The sequence below is a fragment of the Miscanthus floridulus genome, chromosome 8, assembly GCF_019320115.1.
Source record: "Miscanthus floridulus cultivar M001 chromosome 8, ASM1932011v1, whole genome shotgun sequence".
NCBI lineage: Eukaryota > Viridiplantae > Streptophyta > Magnoliopsida > Poales > Poaceae > Miscanthus > Miscanthus floridulus.
Window position 1 is genome coordinate 12,940,055 of NC_089587.1, and position 11,028 is coordinate 12,951,082.

Consider the following 11,028-nt stretch of genomic DNA (forward strand, 5'->3'; position numbering starts at 1 on the left):
AAATCAGGTCGTTTCATCCTGGCCACGAGCCGCTGCTCTCTCCACAAGAATAGGTCTCCATCTTGACCACAGACTTGGGCCATGAGCCATTACTCTCCACAAGAATCAGTCTCCAGCTTGATTGTAGACTTGGCGCGCATGCATGTTCCAGCCTTCTTCGCCGAACGTCGAAGACCTGGCCAACATCGGCTCGAAGCACACCAGCGCATGCACACTTGCATGCAGCCGTACACACCACGACGAACATGGCATGGTTTATTCTAACAAACTCCCCCTAAGCCATGACATCACCGTACGTCCTGCCCTACGGAGCATCGGTTCATCGGCGACATCGCCACCTTCCCACCTCCGACGCCACCGCCGTGCTCGGCCATCGACGCCATTGCTCCATCCCTCCTGAAGGACTCCTCCTCAGCCATACCCTAATCGATGATTTCATGGCCAGGTAACCTCGTCGGTTCTCTCCATTGTTTGATTCTTGTTTTCTTACATTTTCCTCGATTCCATTCATGGATCTGGCAGGCCGCTCCGGCCACGGCGACCCGTCATGGGAGCCTAGCGCCATCTCTGTGACCTGTCTAGGGTTAAAGGTTGTTTTTGTCCGATTTTTACCTAGGTAATGTTAATTTTTTTTTGTTCGATTTTTTGCTTTTTATCGATTTGTTACACTTATAGTTTAATTTCATAGATGATGTTCTGCTCTCTCTCCTTTCTTGTTCCTGCAGTGGAGTTGATGAATGCAGTAGTTGATGAATGCAGTGGAGTTCATGAAGCTTAATGGTGTCACATCCACCACTATACTATCATCGCCATAACAGTAAGTTGGATGTTGTGTGGATTTAACCTATGAAATCTATTATTGAATTTGTATCTGAGTTCACCATTCTTATATTTGCGACACATACTTCTTTCCCAATTTGTGGGACAAAGGGTAACGAGGTAGAGATAGATAGATGTGTAATTTTTTTTGGGTGCCTCATCTTTTTTATTTGGTTTAATTACTATCCGTGCACCATTAAGATAGATATGCAGTTTATGTGTTATGTTTAGGGTGCCTTTCCTATCTTTTATTTAAAAGAGTAATTGCTTAGAGCATTTAGGGCCTTATTATTCTATTAGCTGAATGATTAGTATTTTAAAAAAAACTTTTCTATCGAGCCTACGTATTTTGTCCCATTGGATTGTGTTCATTGCTCAACTATGTCTCAACAATGTTTCCTTTCTCTTACGGGAATAGTTAGTTTGTATCGACGAATGGTACTATATTTGCACAGAGCTCAGTTTGTTTGATCGGCTATTTATAGCTCTTCGGCCTTATCTTTATGCACTATTTAAAATGTCTAGATAGTACTACAGCTGGTAAGATATTTTGCTTTAAAAAACATTCTTCCCAGCCAGTAGCCAGATTACCGATGCCAGAGTGATATGCTTTTATTAGTTTCTTCATATTGAAATATGTGTTATGTTTTATGCGCACGTGCCTATTTTCCATAGTCATCACCCTTTTTCAGAACCATCCCCTTCCAGTGTTTTATGTGCATGGTTAGTTCTACCCGTGTTGGAATTGCCAGTTATCTTGGTGCCCCTGTTTACCTGCTATTTTAGACATGTTATTTGCTACCATGGGTATATTCTTTGTTGCCCCTGCCTCTGCGAGGTAGAGGTGTCCTGCATTTCTTTCTTGTGCATAGTTGTTGCTTTGCTTTTACACTAACTGCTGGTTTCTCACTTTGGTAAGTGGTTTTGCACTGAGACTAGACCTTTGTTAGCAACACGACTTTGGCAAGTGGTTTCTCACTTTCTGATCCTGCATGTTAATACTTCAGATAGCACACATGATCTGATTAGTTATTTATGTCACAGTCAGTGCCATAGTCTTTGTATGTAAACAAACTATACCATTATTGTGAGGAAGAATTTTGATACATGTTCCCTGAAACTCTGAAGATAAATGCTGTTGTTTTGGATTTATAGCCCTGTTGTTTTTTGCTTGCTAATCCATGTGTGACTGCAGCGAGCCCTTTATAAATAAATATAGTCCCTTCTATTATCCTCAATTAACTGTTGTTTTCACAACGTAGCATGAAACCTTTTCTCGCACATGAAGGTAGTTCAAACGCTATAGGGATGAAACATCCAGGAATACAGTAGGCTGGTCTGATCAGCTGGGCTCTCCAACTAGCGCTGTGATTAGTCAAATTATGTTAGTGCACAATTTTCTCCTTTGCTTTTGTAACCATGGACTTTGGTTTGATTAACAGAGTTGGGAGTACATGTTTTGCCTCTAATTAATATGGACATACTACATACCATCTAGGAAGAGTACTTACGTTAGAGAAACAACCACTATACTCTGATGAAATGCCAGTTCACCACACCTCTACACAGGACAACTTAACTGATGATTTACATGTTTAATAATGCTTCCTTGCTGCAGATTGTTTCTTCCTAGAATAGATTGGCATCAAAGCATTTCGCAGACAAGTATGCGGTTCCCAAGATTTATTAGATGCATACTTTGGTTGATGCATGTATACGTATATTATTATCAAAAACGTTGTGTTCAGCACAAGAGAAGGCTTTCAAATAATACTGGCTTTACTGTCGCGATACCAATTGCCACTTCATCCAATACTTTTTTCCTTATATAAAAAGTTGCCTCTAACCTTTCCTAAACACGCAAGATCTAATACTGCAGTTGGCCTCTTTGCAGATATCTAATGCCTTGAACAAAAAGCAAGAAAGAAAATAATTGTTGGCCATGCCATGTGAAGACTGGCCAAATAATGCCCTGCCTCATGCTGCAGGGGAAGAAAAAAGTATTAAGCTCCTTCATCCTTTCCATCAAAATTGTGGCATTGCTACAGCTCCGCATAGGTCTTCCCTGTTAGGTAACAAACATAATTAGCTGACACTTCTTCTAATTTAGACTGTATACGACACTTGCTTTGATGATAGGACTAACAACCTGCTTTCTGCATTATGGGTTCAAAACCACATTGTTACTATATATGACACTTGCTATGATGTTACTTTTTGTATTGATCCACCTTAGCATCCCACCTTGCTTTGACCTATTTAATTTATTTCTCTATTATGGTTTCTTTGTTGGCCCCTAGATCTCCGGCACGGGTGAGCCGACCGCTCACCGGCGTTGCCGACCACACACTATCGTTGTCGACCACACACTATGGCTAGAGGAAGAAGAAGGGAGGGAGAACAGAGCACGCACACACACAACACAAGCACCAGCGTTGGCTGGAGCTTCGCAGAGTAGATGGCAAAACTGAACTCGCTCTCTTTACTAAGTTGCAGTGGCAAACTATATATACAACTCTACCCATCTAATCCTAGTACACAGACATGTCAGGCTGCCATGCTGCTATAGTGACTAGATGTGACAGCAGGACTGACTTTGGCGCCTGCCCCTACAGCGGCTACAGTGGCACAACAGGGAGCCCTTTTGGCACCGCCTGCCCCTGCTGCGCGTTCACACAAGGGAGCAGCAGATTACTTAGCAATTCTTCCCCTAATCCTGCTGCTAACCCTAGAACCCCCTCCATGCCGATCATCTTCTTCAGCTCCGTGAACCGAAGACGATCGAGCGGCTTGGTGAGGACGTCCACGAGTTGCCGACCAGTTTCGACGAACTCGATGACGATCTGCACTCCATCGATATAGTCCCTGAGGAAGTGGAACTTGACATCGATGTGCTTGCTCCGGTCGTGGAGAACCGGATTCTTCGTGAGGGCGATGGCGGGCTGGTTATCCACCATCAGTGCTGGTGGGTGAGCTTCTACACCGGTCAGCTCACCCAGCAGCCGGCGTAGCCACACAGCTTGGCACGCCGCTGTGGCCGCCGCCACGTACTCTGCCTCGCACGTGGACAGCGCCACCACCTTCTGTTTCAGCGATAGCCATGAGATTGGAGCCGGTCCGAGGAAAACGAGCACGTCAGAGGTGCTCCGCCGTCCGTAGATGTCCCCCGCCATGTCTGCATCGCTGAACACAATGGGTTGTAGCCTACTACCGCCGGTCTTGGGGAAGATGATCCACTGTCCCCTTGACGTAGCGCAGCAGCCGCTTCACCGCAACCCAGTGATCCTCTCGGGGATCCTCCATGAAGCGGTTGACGTAGCCCACGGCGAACATAATGTCCGGCCTCATGTGGACTAGGTAGCGCAGACCGCCTATGATGCTCCAGTAGAGTGTTGTATCTACCTTCGCCGTGGTACTAGCCTTCGTCAGCTTCAGTCGCTCCTCCATCGGAGTCATGTACGACTTGCACTCAGCCATGCCGCTCCGCTCCAACAGCTTCGAGGCGTACGCGCTCTGCCCGAGCGTGAGCGCCTCCTTCCCCTATCTCACCTTGATGCTGAGGTAGTAGGAGAGCGCGCTGAGATCGCTCATTCGAAAATGAGCCACCATCTCACGTTTGAAGCTGTCGATGTCCTCCGCACACGCACCGCTGACAATCAAGTCATCCACATACATGCTGACAATGAGCTCCTCCTTCCCCCATTGCAGCATGTAGAGCGCGTGCTCGGTTGCGCACCGTGTGAACCCAAGCTCGCCCAACGTGGAGTCAAGCTTGGCGTTCCACGCTCGTGGGGCCTACCGCAGCCCGTAGAGCGCCTTGCGCAGTCAGAGTACCCTGTGCACCGCTCCCTTGATGGCAAAACTCAGAGGTTGTCTAACGAAGACTGTTTCCGCCAGCTCACCATTGAGGAAGGCCGATTTTACGTCCAGGTGATGGACGCGCTAGTCCTTCGCTGCTGCCAAAGCCAAAAGCAGTCAGACAGACTTCATGCGCGCTACCGGTGCAAAGACTTCCTCAAAGTCGATGCCCTCACGCTAGACAAAGCCTCGAGCGATGAAGCGCGCCTTGTGCTTGACAATGGCGACGCGCTCGTCCGTTTGACCTTGTACACCCACTTCAGGCCGATCGAATGGCATCCTGGAGGTTGATCGACGAGCTCCCACATCTTGTTTTCCTCGATCGCCTTCATCTCTTCCAGCATCGCCCGTCTCCAATTTGCATCGCGCTCGGCCAGCGCAAACGTTGGTGGTTCCTCTACACTGATGAGAATCAACTTTGGGTCATTGAGCAGCCGACCCGCCAGGCCTGAGGGCCCTGTGTCGCTGATGATGTCGTCCAACCTGTGGAACCGCACCTTCTCACCAACGTGGAAGGCATCCACGAACTCAGTGATGTCGCTTGGAGGTGAGGCGAACTCGATCAGCGTCGATGGAGTTCCCTATTCTGCTGGAGTGCTTGGCACAGCACCTGGAGTGCTCGGCACCCTGGCTGCAGTGCTCGGCACTACTCCTGGACCGCTCGTCACCACTCCTGGAGTGGTCGGCACCACTGCAGGGGTGCTCAGCACCAGTCTTGGAGTGGTCGGCACCACTGCAAGACCTCTCGGCTCCGCTACGGAAGCATTCAGCACCCGTCCTAGAGTGGTCGGCACCACTGCAGGACTGCTCGACACCACTTCTGGAGTGCTCGGCACCCCTCCTAGAGTGCTTAACACCACCCCAGGAGTGCTCAACTTTGTTGCTGGAGTGGTCGGTACCTCCTCTCCAGCGTCTCCACCACCGTGGATGACCAAGTGCTCAATGACGAAAGTGCTGGTGAAGCCACCTGCTTCCCCCGTGCCTAGACTGTCCTAGTCCTAGGTCACCTTCTCGTCGAACACGACGTCACGCGAGACAAGCACCTTGCCTCTGTGTGGGTCGTAGAGCCAGTATGCCTTGGTACCTTCTACGTAGCCTAGGAGCACCATCGGTGTGCTCCTGTCCTCTAGCTTGGTGAGGACCGGCTTCGTCTTCTTGACGTGACCGATGCAGTCGAATGTCTAGATGAAGGACACGCTCGGCTTGCGCCCATACCAAGCTTCGAACGGCGTCTTGCCCTCCAGGGCCTTGGTGGGCGCGCGGTTGAGGATGAACACCGCTGTGGTCACCGCCTCACCCTAGAACCTTGCCGGCATGCTCTTGGCCTTCATCATAGATCGAGCCATGCCGACCACTGTCTGGTTCCGCTGCTCCACCATGCCATTATGCTGTGGTGAGTATGGCATAGTGTGGTGTCGCACCACACCCTGATCCACGCAGTACACAGTGAACTCCACCGAAGTGAATTCATCGTCCCGATCAGTCCACAGCACGCATAGCTTCTTGCCGCTCTCCACCTCCGTGCACGCCTTGAACTTCTTGATTGTCTCCGCCGCCTCGTCCTTGCTCGTCAGGAGTGACAGCCACATATAGCGATGGTAATCATCCACAAGCAGGAGAAAGTATCGTCGACCACCGTTTGTGGCTGACATGATTGGCCCACAGAGATCGCCGTGGATGAGCTCGAGAGCGTCCACCGCGCGATACTTGGCCGCCTTTAGGAATGGCAGCCTCCTCTGCTTCCCGGCCAGGCAGCTGTCACACAGCTCATCTCCGTGCTTGATGTGGGGCAGCCCTTGGACCATCTTCTCTAGCCGACCGAGCACGTCGAAGCTGAAATGGCCGAACCGGGCATGCCACAGCCACGGCTCCTCGGTGTGCCATGCTGCTAGGCACACCGGCTGCTCCACCTTCAAGTCGAGCAGGTATAGCCGGTTCTGGGACCTCTTCATCTTGGCAAGAAGGCATTGTTCCTAGTCCTTAATCCTGAGGACGCCGTCCTTGATCAGTACCTCGCTGCCACGCTCATCCAGCTGGCCAATGCTGATGATGCTTGAACGCAACTACGAGATGTAATACACATCCATTAGCACGTGGTGCTTGCTGTTCTGGCACCTGAAGATGATGGTTTCGCGCCCTCGGATCACCACCCTTGAGCCATCACCGAACTTCATCGTGTCGGTCACATCGTCGTCGAGCTCGGAGAAGGCTGCCTTAGAGCCTGTCATGTGGTTGCTGGCGCTAGAGTCCAGGTACCCCCGCTGCTCTTGCTCGCCGCCCACACATTCGAGGTGGACTTGGGCACGCGGTTCGTCGAGGTAGATAGCTTTTAGAGCCTTCCCAGGCTCTTTCACCGCCATCACCTCTCCCTTCCCTTTGGCCTCAACGTCGTGCAGTGCATAGAACATCACCATCAGGAGAGTGGCCTCATTATCATCAGCCTACGCCAGATGAGCCTCAGGCTTCTTATCCTGCTTGCGATTTGGGCACTCCTTTGCCCAATGACCCGTCTTCTCTCAGCGCTGGCAAGCATTGGGGTTGACCTTCTTCTTCTTCTTCTTCTCCGAAGAAGCCTTGACGCGGCGCTTTCCATCACCACCGCGGCTGGAGGAGGCTTCCCCGGAGTTCCTCTGGGCGGCCCATTCCTCCTCTGTCAGCAGCAGCTTGCCGCTGTCCTTCGATGCTATGGCCGGCTCCATGCGCTCATCCACCGCCCACATATGACCTGTCACATCCTCAATTATGAGGGTGGATAAGTCCAGCATTGTCTCTATGGAGAGAGCAATATGGATGTACTTCGCCGGCACGAAGTGGAGGTACTTGGAGATCGCCTCTTCTTCGTTGATGGTGACACCGTGGCTCCGCAGCTTGCTGATGAGCGTCTGCAGGTAGAGGGAGAAATCCTCCACCGCCTCACCATCCTTGAACTTAAGGTTGGCGTACTCCTGCTTCAGCAGCTGGGCCGTCGCCTTCTTTGCCCGATCGGAACCGACGCGCATCGCCGCAATGGCCTCCCACGCCTCCTTAGCAGAGCTCTTCAACCCCAACGGCTCCCTATACTCTGCTGGCATAGCAGTGAGGATAGCCTCCAACGCTGACATGTCGCCTTTTTCATTGTCGGTGCCCTTGTCAATAGCATTCCAGAGCCATCGGGCTCTAAGCTTGATCTTCATGGTCACCGTCCACTCGCCATAGTTTGTGCGAGTCAGCGTCGGCCAACTGGTGCTGCTGACCTCTCTCACCGTGCACACAACGACATCCTGTCGTGGCTGGGCAGCCACAGCAGCGCTGCTGTTGTCGCCCATCTCCAAACCATCCGTCATCGCCAGCGGTTAGTCCGGCGACGGCGCTTGTACGACTGCGATACCACTTATTGGCCCCTAGATCTCTGGCACAGCTGAGCCGACCACTCACCGGTGTTGCCGACCACACACTATGACTAGAGGTAGAAGAAGAGAGGGAGAACAGAGCACGCACACACAGCACAAGAACCAACGTTGGCCGGAGCTCTGCAAAGTAGATGGCAAAACTGAACTCGCTCCCTTACTGAGTTGCAGTGGCAAACTATATATACAACTCTATCCATCTAATCATAGTACACAGACATGTCAGGCTGTCATGCTGCTATAGTGACTAGATATGATAGCAGGGCTGACTTTGACCCCTACCCCTGCTGTGGCTACAGTGTGGTAGGAGAGCCGTTCGACACCTGCCCCTGCAGCGGCTACAGTGCACAACAGGGAGCCCTTTCGCCACCTTCTGCCCCTGCTGCGCGTTCACACAAGGGAGCAGCAGATTACTTAACATTCTTTGCAGCACGTCGTGGCCCAGTACAACAACAAAAGAAGTTTAATCCTCTGCATGTAGTGAAAACACTCTTAGTAACGAAGAAGAGAGAATGCTAGAGACAGAATTGAAAATAAGGTATAGGAACTACCATCACAGTAAGTGAACCTACATGTGTCATCCTTCAAACAATATGTTTGTCCTTTTGGATGAGTGGCTGCTACCTAGATTAATTTTTCATGGCACAGCCTGTTAGCGAGGGTGTATGCAAAGGTTTTTGGATAGCCGTTTTTTTTTGTTTGTTTGGATCACCTCTCATGAAATTAGCCTGTTTTTGGTTAGCTCAATGCCTTCTATAATTAATCTTGGAGTATGATCGTGGTTAGCTCAATGCCTTCTGTAACTAATCTTGGAGTATGATCATAACAACTCAGTAGTCTAATAGTGCCTTGCTCAACCGTAGGGTGTCATTCACTGCCTACCAGAAACGTTGCATTGTCAGGGAATTAATATCTGCTGAACTGATTTATTAAAAAAATATCTAAAATGGACCACTTTTTACCTACATGTAAAAAGAGTATATTTTACAATACGACGAAATAGCCTTGTTTCTCTCAATATGCTTCTGTTTTCGAATCCGGGTCCCTCGTGGACTCATCAGGAAGTGTGGCCTTATGTGGTGCAGGCAGTGCTTCCACCTGAGTGCCAAGGACATTGGCCTCATCAAGGTGTCCATGTTTGTGCAGCAGCCTCAGTATTAATTAATTTTCCCTGGATCATTTTAGTTTCCATACCATCTGACTGAGGTACCATCATGTTTTTACACTTCCTGTATCACTGTGTGGTTACTTTTCCAAGACAAAGCAGAGGGATTCCATTGTTCAGTCTGACGTGAAAAAAAAATCAGCTCTCCCAAATTTTGTTGTAACCTTACCGCTTTATCCCCGGGCGGTATACCAGCTTCAATAAATCTCTAAACACTTTAACCTTGTGCATTATGGTCTACATAGAAGGTAGGATCATAGCCTCCCTACATAGACAACTCAAGCTTACCATAAGTTTAAAATATATAATTAATAATTTTCAGCTATCTTCTGGTCACCACAGTTAATAGCTACCGGCTCTAGATGGCCTGTATATTGGTTGACAAAACCTGACCATAATTATGTTGCCTGTATTACTAATGTTCCCTATGTATTGGAGTGACTGGTTGTTAGCTTGTTGGCTCCACGATCGAAATTACAGGCCCTTAAACAATGCTAGCCCAATTTTAATTGCAGCGTTCCTATCCAATCAGTTCCACCACTAATTTCTTTGCTCCTTGCAGTGCAGTCAAAAGGCGGTATTTCACAGCGATTCACTGAGCAAGCAGTGTTTAGAGACGGTCTCCTGTTTTGGTGAGAACCTTATTTTCGGCCTACTGTTTCTTATTTTCGATTTCAGATATGCTATATTTGACATGGCTGCTTGGGCTCGGTTGATTGAATTTAATTTTATCCGTTGCAGTCTCTAGGTGTGGACACTGATGCTGATGTGTTCGTTCTTCTCTGGTTATAATAAAGGTAATGGACCTTTCTGCAGTATCGATTAATGGACTGCTTTCATATGGGTTTTGGTTTCATATTTTAGTGCTTCGTTTTACCGATCTTCCTGATTTGCAAGATGGAATCATATTTTGTGGCTTCATTTTTCCATGTCCACCAGTTGTCCTACTAAATCTAATTTTTGAACTGCTACAGTTGGTTTTGGTTGCATCCTAGGACAAGTTCATTGCCGTTGCAGTGATTTGTCGCTTCTAGATTTAGGGATTTGTTCTTCTTTCTTCCCTGTCTGTTTCCATCTGGTTCTGGTGCTGCATTGTTTGTCAGCTTGATTTATCTCCAAACCACTTGCTCTGCTACTGCTTCCCTTTTCCCTAAGCCGTATGTCTTCTGTTACCTTGTTGTTTCATACGTATTATCGACACAATTCCTGCTTCTTAATTGGCATGCTTTTTATTCACTGCAGGGTGCGAGCTTGCAACGATCTACGCTTTGGGATTCCAAGGTTCAGTTTCCTAGGAACCAAAGCACAGCCTCATTCACCAGTGACCTTTTTGATCGTGAACCAAAATACTAATAGAGCAGCATCAAGCCATCAATAACTATGCAGTTCTACCTAATGTAATATACAGACCATCGAATGTATAAAGCGTGTACCAGCACATATAGTATATGCCTATGCACCATCCTCTTTGCAGCCTTGAACAACATACGTAATATGCACATCCTGGATATATGTATATCTACCTACCTTATTACTTATATTGCAGTCTATATATCTAGCACATTTTCTCCATCTTTAAAGTCTTTCCTATGTCCACGTACGCGCGCGATGGCGCACGCCCTATACTACTGGTTTATTCTAACAGGGACACGGCGGCAGTCCTGGCCGTGGCTGACCAACCGCCAGAGCCCGCCTCTTCAGGGCGGGCATATCGTGCGTCCGCGAGAACAGCCAGGCACGGCCCACCATGCCGAGAACAGCCAGGCATGGCCCACCATGCGTGAGGTTGTGCACATCCTC

At 48.9% G+C, this 11,028-nt stretch overlaps 1 long non-coding RNA gene across 1 annotated transcript; it reads left to right on the forward strand.

The window, feature by feature from the left end:
- The first annotated feature begins 300 nt into the window (after positions 1-300).
- Positions 301-10,789, forward strand: LOC136471133 (uncharacterized). Its single transcript, XR_010761934.1, has 7 exons — positions 301-445; positions 523-616; positions 726-817; positions 2,714-2,891; positions 9,791-9,860; positions 9,970-10,025; positions 10,471-10,789. It is a non-coding gene; the product is annotated as an uncharacterized lncRNA (long non-coding RNA).
- The last annotated feature ends 239 nt before the right edge of the window (positions 10,790-11,028 follow it).